Source organism: Aulostomus chinensis, chromosome 1 (genome assembly GCF_037954235.1).
Source record: "Aulostomus chinensis isolate RoL2024-O1b breed Wild chromosome 1, RoL_Achi_v1.0, whole genome shotgun sequence".
In the NCBI taxonomy this organism is placed as follows: domain Eukaryota; kingdom Metazoa; phylum Chordata; class Actinopteri; order Syngnathiformes; family Aulostomidae; genus Aulostomus; species Aulostomus chinensis.
In genome coordinates, this window is record NC_141320.1 from 20,458,222 (window position 1) to 20,473,576 (window position 15,355).

A 15,355-nucleotide genomic window follows, 5' to 3' on the forward strand; every position below is an offset into this window, starting at 1 on the left:
TCTTCATGTCTGCTGTGGTCACACTGAGGGGCGTGTCGTCAGGTGGTGGTGTGAGTCTGGTGCTGGGGGGGGGGGGGTGTCAGGGTCCTCGAAGCGGAGAAGAAACTCATTGAAGGAGTGAGGCGCTGGACCTGCTCTACTTGTGAAGTGTCATGAGATAACATTTGTTGTGATTTGGCGCTTTACAAATAAAACTTACGACTTAAATGGAAACTGTCTGGGGGGGGGGGGTGTAGCCTCCATCAGGGATGTGTTTGATGTCTGAATTCTGTCTTTGATGTCTGAATTCTGTTCATTGATCTCCTGCTTCAGTCTTTGATCTCTGACTGATCCTAAACTCATCAAAGGATCACATCACCTTCACAATCTGTAAAGAACCTGGGTGTCATTTTGGACTCTGAGCTGAATTTCATTCCACACGTCAAGAACATAACTAAGAGAGGTTTTTATCATCTTAAGAACAGAGCCAGAGTCGCCCGTTCCTCTCAGGCCAACACGGAGGTGCTGATGCATGCTTTTATTTCCAGTCCTTCAGATTCTTGGAGTGCCCTGCTGCTCTCTGGTCTCCCCAAAACAACCATCTATAATCTACAATGACTCCAGAACTCTGCAGCACGTGTGCTGACGAGGACCAGAGGGCGGGAGCTCATTACACCGGTTTTAAAGTCGCTGCATCGGCTCCCCGTGTGCTTCAGGATCAATTTTTAGGTTCTTTTAGTAGTTTTTAAGTGTCTTAATGGTCTTGGCCCACCTTATTTATCTGAACTGCTTTTATCATATCAACCTTCGCGGACCCTGAGGTCCTCTGGCACCGGCCTTTTTGTCGTTCCAAGAGTCAGAACTAAAACCCACGGGGAGGCTGCATCCAGCCATTATGGCCCAAAGTTCTGGAACAGCCTGCCAGAGAACATGAGGACCGCGAGACTGTTGATGTTTTTAAAAGGAGGCTCAAGACTCCCCTTTTTAGCTTAGCTTTTAACTGACTTAGTCTCTCTTGTCCTTTCATTTTATCACGATATCTTATTGTTACTTTAGTCTTTTAATTATGTTATTCTACTTTTTTATTAGCTCTTAAAACTTTTAGATTTTATTTATATTTTATGTCATTCTGATATTTTAATATCATTGTAATTTCTGTTCTTTCCTATTCTACCTTCTTTTAGTCTTTTAGTTTTTAGTCTTTTAGTTTTTAGCTCCAGTGTGTCCTGGTGGGGGCCCTCCACACTGGGAGGTGTGTCTGGTCAGGGGCACAGGGGCATCGTCCTTGGGATTGTCCAGGCCCGGAGAGCTGGGGGGCTCTGCATTATATGTGGAGTGTACCTGGTCTGTCCTGGTCGGGGGGTCTCGGTGGCGGCGCTCCCTGTGGTTGTGGGCTGTGGCACCTCCTGGTGAGGATGGCCCCCCATAGGTGGTCTTTCCTCACTAGGATTTTCAGTGCCCTGCCATGTTCCTACTGACAGTCAGTGTGTGGTTGTGTGTATGCGTGTGTGTGTGTGGGGAGGGGGGGGTGGTGGTGTGTGCATGTATGTGGTCATGTGGGTTGGGAAGGCCGGGTTCTTAACATGTATTTAATGTATTGTTTTATATTTTATTAAACGTTTTCTCTTAGTTCTGTGAAGCACTTTGTGTTGCAGTCTCTGGATGAAAAGTGCTGTACAAATATAAATAAACTAAACTAAACTATTATTGCTGCTGTTGTTGGTTGTGTGTCTGTCTTCCATCCCCCTGTCCCTCTGTCTTTCTCTCTGCTTGTCTTTCACCCTCATCTTGTTCCCATCTTTTTGTCATTCTCTCCCTCCTTTCTCTCTGTCTTTTGTCTTTCCTTCTCTATATTTGTCTTCTGCTGTCTGTCCTGTCCTGCTCTCTTTCAACAACCAACCAGTCAAAGCAGACGTCCGGTTAAAAAAATATGATAAAAGAACTCTTGGTTTGATTTGGCTTGAGACATGAAGAAGATAGGATTGTTTTCCTTTCATTTTAGAAGCTTTTCCAGATTCATGAAAAGATCATCAATCAGTGCAGTATTTCAGACAGACTTCTGGTCCGTGAGGACGAGGAATCCAGCACAGATCCACAGAACTCCAACTGCCATCTTTGATGGTTCCTTTACAGTCTGTAGGGTGGAGAGATCCTCCTGAGTCTGGCTTGGAATGTTTGTCTGTGGATGTGTTGGCCCTGTGATGGACTGGTGACCTGTCCAGGGTGAACACGGCCTGTCGCCCAAAAGCTGCTGGGATAGGCTCCACCCCCTCATGACCCTGAACAGGATAAGCAGAAGACAATGGACAGAAGTCCTGACACATTGAACAGTTCTCCAGGACCATTTTTGATGAAGGTCTGGATCACACCAGCCTTTTTTGTTTGTCTTCTTCCAGTGTCCTCAACATTGTGTGAGCCAATAATTCCACATCTGTACCAGACACACCTCTGGTTGGTGGGTTGATGGATCTTTCTGTTCTGACAGTGTCTTTTATCTTGCTTTTATCTTTTCTTTGTATCTGCATTCTGTGGTGCACGGTGGCTCTGGAAGAGCGCTCGATCTAACTATTGTCACTGTACCCCCCCCCCACAACGAAAATAAAAGATTCTGATTCCGATTCTGACACACACACACACACACACACACACACACACACACACGCGTGTATCAACATGATGTTCCGAATGTTTCACTGTCTGTGGTTGTCCAGCTCTCCTTGTCTCTTCACTGTCATTGTCAGAACTCGGAGCAGTCTTCCTCTCCAGGTGATGTCTCTGAGTGATGATGATTGCCGTCTGTTCAACCAGCTTCATTTGTTGATATCTGAGAAGGACTGAAGACAGCAAAGTGTGCTGATTGGCCAACAACCCCTCACAGGTCAAAGGTCACTGCTCTGAGGCGGACCAGTTTACTGTAACAGTGGTGGCACCATCCACTGCTGGCGCTCTCTTCAGTGCTTCTTGTTTCTGCCCTTTGTGTGTGAGCTCCTAGAGCAGCTGGTCCGGCTCCCCCCCCCTTTTCTTTTCTATTCCTCTAATTTATTTTTTTGATTTTCTGTTTTTGTAATTCATCATCGATCTCGGCTCACGGTCGCTACACTCTTGACCTCCTGTGAGCCTTGAAGAGAGAGAAGCCACCTTTGTGTCGGAGAAGAGCAGCTTAGTCCAGGCAGCCAGCAGCCTGAGACCAGAGGGTAGCCCATCAACGCGCTTCCCTTCTTCATCGAGCGAATCTCAGCGGGAGCCACGGTCGACGAGGTGGAGGCTTTGGAGGCCGTCCTCCCACCAGTTCGTTGGAGAGGCGTCGTACATCGATGGGAGAATCCAGCTGAGAACGTAAGCCGGTTACGTTGGTTTTCACCGATTCAGGCCTGGACTCCTGTCTCGCTGCCAAACTCCGCCTGACTCCGTAGAGCTGGTCAGCCTCCACTCAGTCCTCTTCATTTGGTTGGAGGTCACCATCGTTCATCCTACACACCTTTCCACCTGCCTCTTAGCCGTCTACTTGAAGCTCAGATAAATCCAGGCTAATTCATACCTGCTACTCAATATGGGCCTTAATTACTCTGCTGGAATTATCTCTCTGTCTTAAGGGTTTTCTTAATTGTATTAAATCCTCTTTAATTTCCAAGAAGTCTTCCAACTCATTCATTCATGCAAGCCACTGATCCACAAGACCTCATTGATGAGCTTCAACCTGAGACTGAGTGTTTCTCGTTGGACGAGACACCCATTCAATGAGACTCATTGTCAGTCCATTGAAATCTACTGGTGTTCCTGGTGAGTTGATTTAACAACATGAGCTGACAGAATCTACGTTCAGGTAGGAACCACCACATCCAGGGGTCTGGACCTTTGAGCAGGCAGAGCCATCAAAGTAGCAGACTAAGCTAGCAGACATTAGCATTGAGAAGAAACTGATACCTGAGCCTACTTTTGGGTCTGGTCAGGTGATGACACAATAATATGACATCATTGTCAGACTGATGCCTGCTCAACACTGACCAAACGCCGCCCTATTGCATTGTGGGAAATTTCTGCTTGGCTCGCGTCCATCAAAACACACAAAGAAATTTCTCCAGAATCAGGATTGACAGTGGATACAATTGAGTCCACACTGGTTTTACATTCTGAGTCGGGTGCAGGTGTGGAACTTCAGACACAGTCTGTGTTTGTGTTGTTCATTCAGTGATTTTTCTTTCAATTCCCAATCACTGCTGCAGAAAGTGAGAGGACAAGCAGGGATGTTCAAGATGAACGCCCAACGTGGGGCTTGAACCCACGACCCTGAGATTAAGAGTCTCATGCTCTACCGACTGAGCTAGTCAGGCTACACCTGAGTAGCTTCAATAGCCTGAAGTGATCAGAGTGAGAGACGCTACAAGCTCTTCATCAGACTCACAGTCACATGAGCCATCACATGATTGATGAATGACCACAAACACCTTCATCTTTGACAAAGAAGTAAAATAAAAGATGAACCACAGATGAGACACCAGTGGTAAAAACACTAAAGTGCTGTCAAGGAGAAACAGGATACGAGCAAACACACACACAAGTTACAGAGAGAGAACTCTCCCAGAGGGAACCACTCAAAGGAGAACCTAGAGATCATCAGGCTGGATGACCTCATCAACATGAGACAGGTGGATCAGTAGACTTTGATCCAACATTTGAAGTTCAGTTTTGGTGGCTGCTCCATGTTGGAGGAAACCAGGCGATGTTGGGACGTCACAGGGAAGCTCCTTTGCCTCCTCTGCTGCCAGTTCAACCACTCACTCCCATCAGTGGAGAGCAGCTTCAACTGGGTTTGGAATGTACCATTGTGGATGCATAGGAATGTGGAGAAAATGTCCTTTGTCAGAAGTGGGATTTGAACCCACGCCTCCAGGAGAGACTGCGACCTGAACGCAGCGCCTTAGACCGCTCGGCCATCCTGACAGAAACTTGGATGCAGACTGAATTAATTCATTGACAAAGTAGAATTTTTTCCACAGGAGCTACTGGCTCCTTAGTTGGTTTATTTATTGTTAACATTAAACACACAGTCTGAGTTCATGGCAGTAAGAAATGATTTTCATTTTTCTAAAGGACAAGAAATGAACCAGAACATTAGAACCACATTGCATCTCTTGATCAGTTTGTTACATGGGACACATTCCAGACAGGAAGGTCCTTCTGAGACTTGAACTGGGATCACTGGATCCAGAGTTCTCACCCTTCCACCATGGAACCAAACACAAGGAGGAGGTTCCTCTAAATACCACTTGACATCACCTGCAATCAACCTGTTGATATTTGGAGGTTCATCTTGCTCTTGTTCCAGACTACATTGGCAAAAGGATCATGAACCACAAGGAAATCATGGAACTCCAGATTGATTCAGGACTTTCTAACTCCATCGTATGACCTGGGAGCAAAGACTGGCCAGGCCTTCCTTAATTTATCAGTTAATTACTGCTTCAACAAACATGCCACTTAATTAAGTTACCAGAATTTCTCTCATTGAAAAACCCACCAGCCTGATTTCTTGACACGACATGAAAAATTCTCCAAGAACCCACAGTTGGGTGGAAAGATACCAGGTTAACCAGGAGGAGTCCTGTTCCTGAACCATGGATGGAACAAAGTCCACTGGAAAACTCAGCAGTTCCTGAGTGCCAGATCCATCCAGGAGCTTGGGTCTCCCCTTGACTGTGGTGATCCATGAGATCAAGGAGGACAGAGGAAAGAAGGATCCTGTTGGAGATCTCCTCCCTTCTTCCTCCACTTCACTACTACTTGGATGTCAGGAATATGAGGTACTTTACTCAAATGAGGTATTAGGAGTTTCCTGTTTGACAAGAAGGAAGTCAGAGGTTCATCCCTCACTTGTTGGTAGTGCCCTCAACCTGCTGAGAGCATCACTTAGTTCTCTACAGAGAAACATGGCAGCTCTGCTGAAGGCTGCAGGAAACCTGCTGGAACGGAGACTTGGACTCAGGTCACTGGATTCAAAGTCCAGGGTGCCAACAGGTCCACCAGGGCATCTGTGCTTTACTTACCGTGTAAAAAGGACCACAGTGGTCGTCTGGTTTTAATTTAACAAACAAATACGGTTGAAAACTTTGAGACAGAGACACAGGGCTCTTATTTGAAGGGCCATGGGATGGGAAATATCCCAGACCTCTGAGATCAGAGCGCTCACTTTGATCTCAGGGTCCTGACTTTGGGGGTTCTTCCTTTGGTCTTCAAATACTTGTGGTTTTTATTGGCAGAACTTTCAACTTGCATGCAAAAAGAGAATCACAGTCAATGTAAACCCAGCAGACAGTGTTTATTTCTAATAAATCAGACAATCGCACAAATGAGAATGAAAGGAAAAAACAATAAAATGTTTAAAATCTTTCTCCACTCTAAAGCTTTTTAAAGTTCATTTGAAGGTTCAAAGGTGGAGGTGAGGAGGTCACCCTGATCTTCCCTGTCGTCACTGCCGGGATTCTTTCTTCTGGTGCTGTGGTTCTTCTGATGAAGGGGGCGTGATGTTTGCTGTCTCAGGCTCCACCAAATGTCCTCTTTAGGACGCCACAATGTGGTCTCTTCACTGCTCCATCTTCCCTGCATCGGAGACACCAGGGTTCCTCCTGGTGCCGACCCCATCGTCCTGCTACCCAATGGTGCGGCCATGGATCCTCAGAAGAGGCTGGGATCCTTCTTCTCATCAGAGCCACAGTTTTTCCTGGAGGGAACAACAGGAGCTTTGTTGTAATGTTTTGCTCTGTGTTTCCTGCTCAGAGCGTCAGGATCTGTGACGCCATCTTGTGGTAGGGGGTCATCATCTTGTTGTGTGGTAGTGGATTCATTGATCTGCTGTTTCAACACATTCAAGTTCATTATCCTACAAGTCAAAGTACATTTGGTGTGGAGTTTTAGTTTCTGGCCTCAATCATAACGTGTGCCTTTCTTCTTCATGAACATTTCTCAGCTTTGTAAGTTTATTCTAGTTTTTCTTCCTCACTTTTCTATTCCATTGTTGTTGAAGATTCTACTGCAGGTTGGAGTTCCCTGTTGACTGAAGCAGAAACAGGAACAACAAGCTTGAGGCTGTCAGAGCTCCAAGTTGGGGGCTGATATTAAAGTAGGAGATGAACACATCCAGGTTAGCATCCCTCTCAGAAGCTGCTACTTTAGCTCTTCAGGATACAGCAGCCTAGCATAGCTTCATCTGGCCAGTTAGTGGCCCACTTTGATGTCTGGGATATCAGGTTCAAGGTTCTTCACAGCTCTGAATGAAGGCTTTCTAAAGTGTTAACCAGTACTCCAGTTGTAAAAAACAATCAGGGGGATGGTAGATTTTGATGTTTAGGAACAGATCATTTGTGCTGATGACAGCGCATCAGGTGAGAGACCAACAGTGTACCCTTACTCCTCTCAAACAACAAGCATGCTATGGATATTACCTGTCTGCTACTCCTGTCATTGATCTTGACCAAGCCCCCAGGCTGACACTGCTAACACTGCTCCTACATAGTTAGAGTCAAATGCAGAGGACATTTTCCCACCGGGTGCAAGTGCAACTTCATACTCATGCTACCTATACATCTGGGAATTCTTCTATATTTTGAAACAAAACGTTCTCAAGTCAAGTCCATTTTAATGAAAGTGCAAGAGCAAAAGAATGAAACAAATGTACTGTGGCAGGATGGCGCTACACTCCCCACCATGAGGGACAGTGTGGCAGACGATAGTGAGTGGTCACCTAGAAATAGACCTGGTCCGACCCTTCTCCGTCCTTTCCACTTCCTCTCCCTCCTTTACGGAGCCGACAGCCGTGCGTGGTGGCGTCTCGCTGGTCAGCAGATCGGTTACAAACAAAGGTACCTCAAAACCTCAAAATAATGCTACAGTGATGTCGGAAGAATTGCTAATGAACTCAAAATGATGCTAACAGTAATGGAGGAAGAGTTGCTAATAACCTCAAAATAATGCTACAATGATGTTGTAAAAATTACTAATGATCTCAAAATGATGCGACAGTGATGTCGTAAGAATTGCTAATGAACTCAAAATTATGCTAACAGTAATGTAGTGATAGTTGCTAATAAACTCAGTGATGCTAACAGTAATGTAGTAAGAGTTGCTACAAACCACAAAATGATGCGACAGTGATGTCAGAAGAATTGCTAATGAACTCAAAATGATGCTAACAGTAATGGAGTGAAAGTTTCGAATAACCTCAAAGTGATGCTGAAAGTGATGTAGTAAGAGTTGCTTCGAACCTCAAAATAATGCGACAGTGATGTTGGAAACATTGCCAATGATCTCAAAATGATGCGACAGTGATGGAGTGATAGTTGCTATAAACTCAGTGATGCTTTCAATAATGAAGTGAAAGTTTAGAACAACCTCAAAGTGATGCTGACAGTCATGTACTAAGAGTTGCTACTAACCTCAAAACAATGCAACAGTAATGTAGTAAGAGTTGCTACGAACCTCCAAATAATGCGAAAGTGATGTCGGAAGAATTGCTAATGATCTCAAAATGATGTGACAGTGATGTCGTAAGAATTACTAATGAACACAAAATAATGCTAAAAGTAATGTAGTGATAGTTGCTAATAAACTCAGTGAGGCTTACAGTAATGTAGTAAGTGTTTCGAACAATTTTAAATGATGCTGAAAGTCATGTAGTAAGAGTTGCTACTACCCTCAAAATAATGCTACAGTGATGTCGGAAGAATCGCTAAAGATCTCAAAATGATGCGAGAGTGATGTCGTAAGAATTGCTAATGAACTCAAAATGATACTAACAGTAATGTAGTGATAGTTGCGAATGATCTCAAAGTGATGCTGACAGTAATGTATTAAGTGTTTCGAACAACCTCAAAGTGATGCTAACAGTCGTGTAGTAAGAGTTGCTACTTACCAAAAAATAATACTACAGTGATGTCGGAAGACTTGCTAATGAACTCAAAATGATGCTAACAGTAATGTAGTGAAAGTTTCGAATAACCTCAAAGTGATGCTGACAGTCATGTAGTAAGAGTTGCTACTAACCTCAAAATAATGCGACAGTGATGTTGGAAGCATTGCTAATGAACTCAAAATGATACTAAGAGTAATGTAGTGATAGTTGCTAATGATCTCAAAGTGATGCTAACAGTAATGTCGTGAAAGTTTCGAATAACCTCAAAGTGATGCTGACAGTCATGTAGTAAGAGTTGCTTCGAACCTCAAAATAATGCGACAGTGATTTCAGAAGAATTGCTAATGATCTCAAACTGATGCGTAAGTGATGGAGTAAGAATTGCTAATGAACTCAAAATAATGCTAACAGTAATGTAGTAATAGTTGCTAATAAACTCAGTGATGCTTACAGTAATGTAGTCAGAGTTTCGAACAACCTCAAAGTGATGCTGACAGTCATGTAGCAAGAGTTGCTACGAACCTCAATTTAATGCTACAGTGATGTCGTAAGAATTGCTAATAAACTCAAAATGATGCTAGCAGTAATGTAGTGATAGTTGCTAATAAACTCAAAGTGATGCTGACAGTCATGTAGTAAGAGTTGCTACAAACATTTAAATAATGCAACAGTAATGTAGTAAGAGTTGCTCCGAACGTCAAAATAATGCGACAGTGATGTCAGAAGAATTGCTAATGATCTCAAAATTAGCGACAGTGATGTCGGAAGAATTGCTAATGAACTGAAAATGATGCTAACAGTAATGTAGTGATAGTTGCTAATAAACTCAAAATGATGCGACAGTGATGTCGGAAGAATTGCTAATGAACTCAAAATGATGCTAACAGTAATGGAGTGAACGTTTCGAATAACCTCAAAGTGATGCTTACAGTCATGTACTAAGAGTTGCTACAAATCTCAAAATAATGCGACAGTAATGGAGTAAAAGATGCTACGAACCTCAAAATATTGCGACAGTGATGTCGGAAGAATTGCTAATGAACTCAAGATGATGCTAACAGTAATGTAGTGATAGTTGCTAAGAAACTCAGTGATGCTTACAGTAATGTAGAAAGAGTTTCGAACAACCTAGAAGTGATGCTGACAGTCATTTAGTAAGAGTTGCTAATGAACTCAATTTAATGCTACAGTGATGTCGTGAGAATTGCTCAACAACTCAAAATGATGCTAACAGTAATGTAGTGATAGTTGCTAAAAAACTCAAAGTGATGCTGACAGTAATGTAGTAAGAGTTGCTACGAACCTCAAAATAATGTGACAGTGATGTCAGAAGAATTGCTAATGATCTCAAAACGATGCGACAGTGATGTAGTAAGAATTGCTAATGAACTCAAAATGATGCTAACAATAATGGAGTGCAACTTTCGAATAACCTCAAAGTGATGCTGACAGTCATGTAGTAAGTGTTGCTACAAACCTCAAAATAATGCGAAAGTAATGCAGTAAAAGTTGCTACGAACCTCAAAATATTGCGACAGTGATGTCGGAGGAATTGCTAATGAACTCAAAATGATGCTAACAGTAATGTAGTGATAGTTGCTAATAAACTCAAAGTGATGCTGACAGTCATGTAGTAAGAGTTGCTACTTACCTGAAAATAATGCAACAATAATGTCGTAAGAGTTCCTGCGAACCTCAAAATATTGCGACAGTGATGTCGGAAGAATTGGTCATGAACTCAAGATGATGCTAACAGTAATGGAGTGAAACTTTCGAATAACCTCAAAATGATGCTAACAGTAATGTAGTGATAGTTGCTAATAAACTCAAAATGATGCGACAGTGATGTCGGAAGAATTGCGAATGAACTGAAAATGATGCTTACAGCAATGTAGTGATAGTTGCTAATAAACTCAGTCATGCTTACAGTAATGTAGTAAGAGTTTCGAACAACCTCAAAGTAATGCTGACAGTCATGAAGTAAGAGTTGCTAATGAACTCAATTTAATGCTACAGTGATGTCGTAAGAATTGCGAATAAACTCAAAATGATGCTAACAGTAATGTAGTGATAGTTGCGAATGAACTCAAAGTGATGCTAACAGTAATGTAGTTAGAGTTGCTACGAACCTTTAAATAATGCAACAGTAATGTAGTAAGAGTTGCTACGAACCTCAAAATAATGCGACAGTGATGTCGGAAGAATTGCTCATGATATCAAAATGATGCGACAGTGATGTAGTAAGAATTGCTAATGAAGTCAAAATGACGCTAACAGTGATGTACTTAAAGTTGCTAATCAACTCAGTGATGCCTACAGTAATGCAGTACGTGTTTCGAACAACCTCAAAGTGATGCTGACAGTCATGTAGTAAGAGTTGCTAAGAACCTCAAATAATGCGACAGTGATGTCAGAAAAATTTCTAAAGATCTCAAAATGATGCGACAGTGATGTAGTAAGAATTGCTAATGAACTCAAAATGATGCTAACAGTAATGGAGTGAACGCTTCGAATAACCTCAAAGTGATGCATACAATCATGTAGTAAAAGTTGCTACGAACCTCAAAATAATGCTACAGTGATGTCGGAAGAATTGCTAATGAACTCAAAATGATGCTAACAGTAATGGAGTGAAAGTTTCGAATAACCTCAAAGTAATGCTGAAAGTGATGTAGTAAGAGTTGCTTCGAACCTCAAAATAATGCGACAGTGATGTTGGAAACATTGCCAATGATCTCAAAATGATGCGACAGTGATGGAGTGATAGTTGCTATAAACTCAGTGATGCTTTCAGTAATGAAGTGAAAGTTTAGAACAACCTCAAAGTGATGCTGACAGTCATGTACTAAGAGTTGCTACTAACCTCAAAACAATGCAACAGTAATGTAGTAAGAGTTGCTACGAACCTCCAAATAATGCGAAAGTGATGTCGGAAGAATTGCTAATGATCTCAAAATGATGTGACAGTGATGTCGTAAGAATTACTAATGAACACAAAATAATGCTAAAAGTAATGTAGTGATAGTTGCTAATAAACTCAGTGAGGCTTACAGTAATGTAGTAAGTGTTTCGAACAATTTTAAATGATGCTGAAAGTCATGTAGTAAGAGTTGCTACTACCCTCAAAATAATGCTACAGTGATGTCGGAAGAATCGCTAAAGATCTCAAAATGATGCGAGAGTGATGTCGTAAGAATTGCTAATGACCTCAAAATGATACTAACAGTAATGTAGTGATAGTTGCTAATGATCTCAAAGTGATGCTGACAGTAATGTATTAAGTGTTTCGAACAACCTCAAAGTGATGCTAACAGTCGTGTAGTAAGAGTTAATACTTACCACAAAATAATACTACAGTGATGTCGGAAGACTTGCTAATGAACTCAAAATGATGCTAACAGTAATGTAGTGAAAGTTTCGAATAACCTCAAAGTGATGCTGACAGTCATGTAGTAAGAGTTGCTACTAACCTCAAAATAATGCGACAGTGATGTTGGAAGCATTGCTAATGAACTCAAAATGATACTAAGAGTAATGTAGTGATAGTTGCTAATGATCTCAAAGTGATGCTAACAGTAATGTCGTGAAAGTTTCGAATAACCTCAAAGTGATGCTGACAGTAATGTCGTAAGAGTTTCGAACAACCTCAAAGTGATGCTGACAGTCATGTAGTAAGAGTTGCTTCGAACCTCAAAATAATGCGACAGTGATTTCAGAAGAATTGCTAATGATCTCAAACTGATGCGACAGTGATGGAGTAAGAATTGCTAATGAACTCAAAATAATGCTAACAGTAATGTAGTAATAGTTGCTAATAAACTCAGTGATGCTTACAGTAATGTAGTCAGAGTTTCGAAAAACCTCAAAGTGATGCTGAAAGTCAAGTAGCAAGAGTTGCTACGAACCTCAATTTAATGCTACAGTGATGTCGTAAGAATTGCTAATAAACTCAAAATGATGCTAGCAGTAATGTAGTGATACTTGCTAATAAACTCAAAGTGATGCTGACAGTCATGTAGTAAGAGTTGCTACAAACATTTAAATAATGCAACAGTAATGTAGTAAGAGTTGCTCCGAACGTCAAAATAATGCGACAGTGATGTCAGAAGAATTGCTAATGATCTCAAAATGATGCGACAGTGATGTCGGAAGAATTGCTAATGAACTGAAAATGATGCTAACAGTAATGTAGTGATAGTTGCTAATAAACTCAAAATGATGCGACAGTGATGTCGGAAGAATTGCTAATGAACTCAAAATGATGCTAACAGTAATGGAGTGAACGTTTCGAATAACCTCAAAGTGATGCTTACAGTCATGTAGTAAGTGTTGCTACGAACCTCAAAATAATGCCACAGTAATGTAGTCAAAGTTGCTATGAACCTCAAAATATTGCGACAGTGATGTCGGAAGAATTGCCAATGAACTCAAATTGATGCTAACAGTAATGTAGTGATAGTTGCTAATAAACTCAGTGATGCTTACAGTAATGTAGTAAGAGTTTCGAACAACCTCAAAGTGATGCTGACAGTCATGAAGTAAGAGTTGCTACGAACCTCAATTTAATGCTACAGTGATGTCGTAAGAATTGCGAATAAACTCAAAATGATGCTAACAGTAATGTAGTGATAGTTAAGAATGAACTCAAAGTGATGGTAACAGTAATGTAGTAAGAGTTGCTACGAACCTTAAAATAATGCAACAGTAATGTAGTAAGAGTTTCTACGAACCTCAAAATAATGCGACAGTGATGTCGGAACAATTGCTAATGATCTCAAAATGATAGGACAGTGATGTAGTAAGAATTGCTAATGAAGTCAAAATGACGCAAACTGTGATGTACTTAAAGTTGCTAATCAACTCAGTGATGCTTAAAGTAATGCAGTACGTGTTTCGAACAACCTCAAAGTGATGCTGACAATCATGTAGTAAGTGTTGCTACGAACCTCAAAATATTGCGACAGTGATGTCGGAAGAATTGCTAATGAACTCAAAATGATGCTAACAGTAATGTAGTCATAGTTGCTAATTAACTCAGTTATGCTTACGGTAATGTAGTAAGAGTTTCAAACAACCTCAAAGTGATGCTGACAGTCATGTGGTAAGAGTTGCAACTAACCTCATAATGATGCTAACAGTAATGTGGTGATAGTTGCTAATGAACTCAAAGTGATGCTGACAGTAATGTAGTAAGTGTTTCGAACAACTTCAAAGTGATCCTGACAGTCATGTAGTAAGAGTTGCTACTTACCTCAATTTAATGCTACAGTGATGTCGTAAGAATTGCTAATAAACTCAAAATGATGCGAACAGTGATGTAGTGATAGTTGCAAATAAACTCAAAGTGATGCTGACAGTAATGTAGTAAGAGTTGCTACGAACCTTTAAATAATGCAACAGTAATGTAGTAAGAGTTTCGAACAACCTCAAAGTGATGCTTACAGTCATGTACTAAGAGTTGCTACAAATCTCAAAATAATGCGACAGTAATGGAGTAAAAGATGCTACGAACCTCAAAATATTGCGACAGTGATGTCGGAAGAATTGCTAATGAACTCAAGATGATGCTAACAGTAATTTAGCGATAGTTGCTAAGAAACTCAGTGATGCTTACAGTAATGTAGAAAGAGTTTCGAACAACCTCAAAGTGATGCTGACAGTCATTTAGTAAGAGTTGCTAATGAACTCAATTTAATGCTACAGTGATGTCGTGAGAATTGCTCAACAACTCAAAATGATGCCAACAGTAATGTAGTGATAGTTGCTAAAAAACTCAAAGTGATGCTGACAGTAATGTAGTAAGAGTTGCTACGAACCTCAAAATAATGTGACAGTGATGTCAGAAGAATTGCTAATGATCTCAAAATGATGCGACAGTGATGTAGTAAGAATTGCTAATGAACTCAAAATGATGCTAACAACAATGGAGTGAAACTTTCGAATAACCTCAACGTGATGCTGACAGTCATGTAGTAAGTGTTGCTACAAACCTCAAAATAATGCGAAAGTAATGCAGTAAAAGCTGCTACGAACCTCAAAATATTGCGACAGTGATGTCGGAGGAATTGCGAATGAACTCAAAATGATGCTAACACTAATGTAGTGATAGTTGCTAATAAACTCAAAGTGATGCTGACAGTAATGTAGTAAGAGTTGCTACTTACCTTAAAATAATGCAACAATAATGTCGTAAGAGTTCCTGCGAACCTCAAAATATTGCGACAGTGATGTCGGAAGAATTGGTCATGAACTCAAGATGATGCTAACAGTTAGGGAGTGAAACTTTCGAATAACCTCAAAATGATGCTAACAGTAATGTAGTGATAGTTGCTAATAAACTCAAAGTGATGCTGACAGTCATGTAGTAAGTGTTGCTACGAACCTCAATTTAATGCTACAGTGATGTCGTAAGAATTGCGAATAAACTCAAAATGATGCTAACAGTAATGTAGTGATAGTTGAGAATGAACT

General features: G+C 41.1%; 2 non-coding genes across 2 annotated transcripts; both read right to left on the minus strand.

Moving 5' to 3' along the window:
• Positions 1-4,237: 4,237 nt before the first annotated feature.
• trnak-cuu (transfer RNA lysine (anticodon CUU)) lies at positions 4,238-4,310 on the minus strand. The gene has a single exon. It is a non-coding gene; the product is annotated as a tRNA-Lys (tRNA).
• A 527-nt stretch (positions 4,311-4,837) lies between these two features.
• On the minus strand, positions 4,838-4,920 carry trnal-cag (transfer RNA leucine (anticodon CAG)). The gene has a single exon. It is a non-coding gene; the product is annotated as a tRNA-Leu (tRNA).
• Between the last annotated feature and the right edge of the window lie 10,435 nt (positions 4,921-15,355).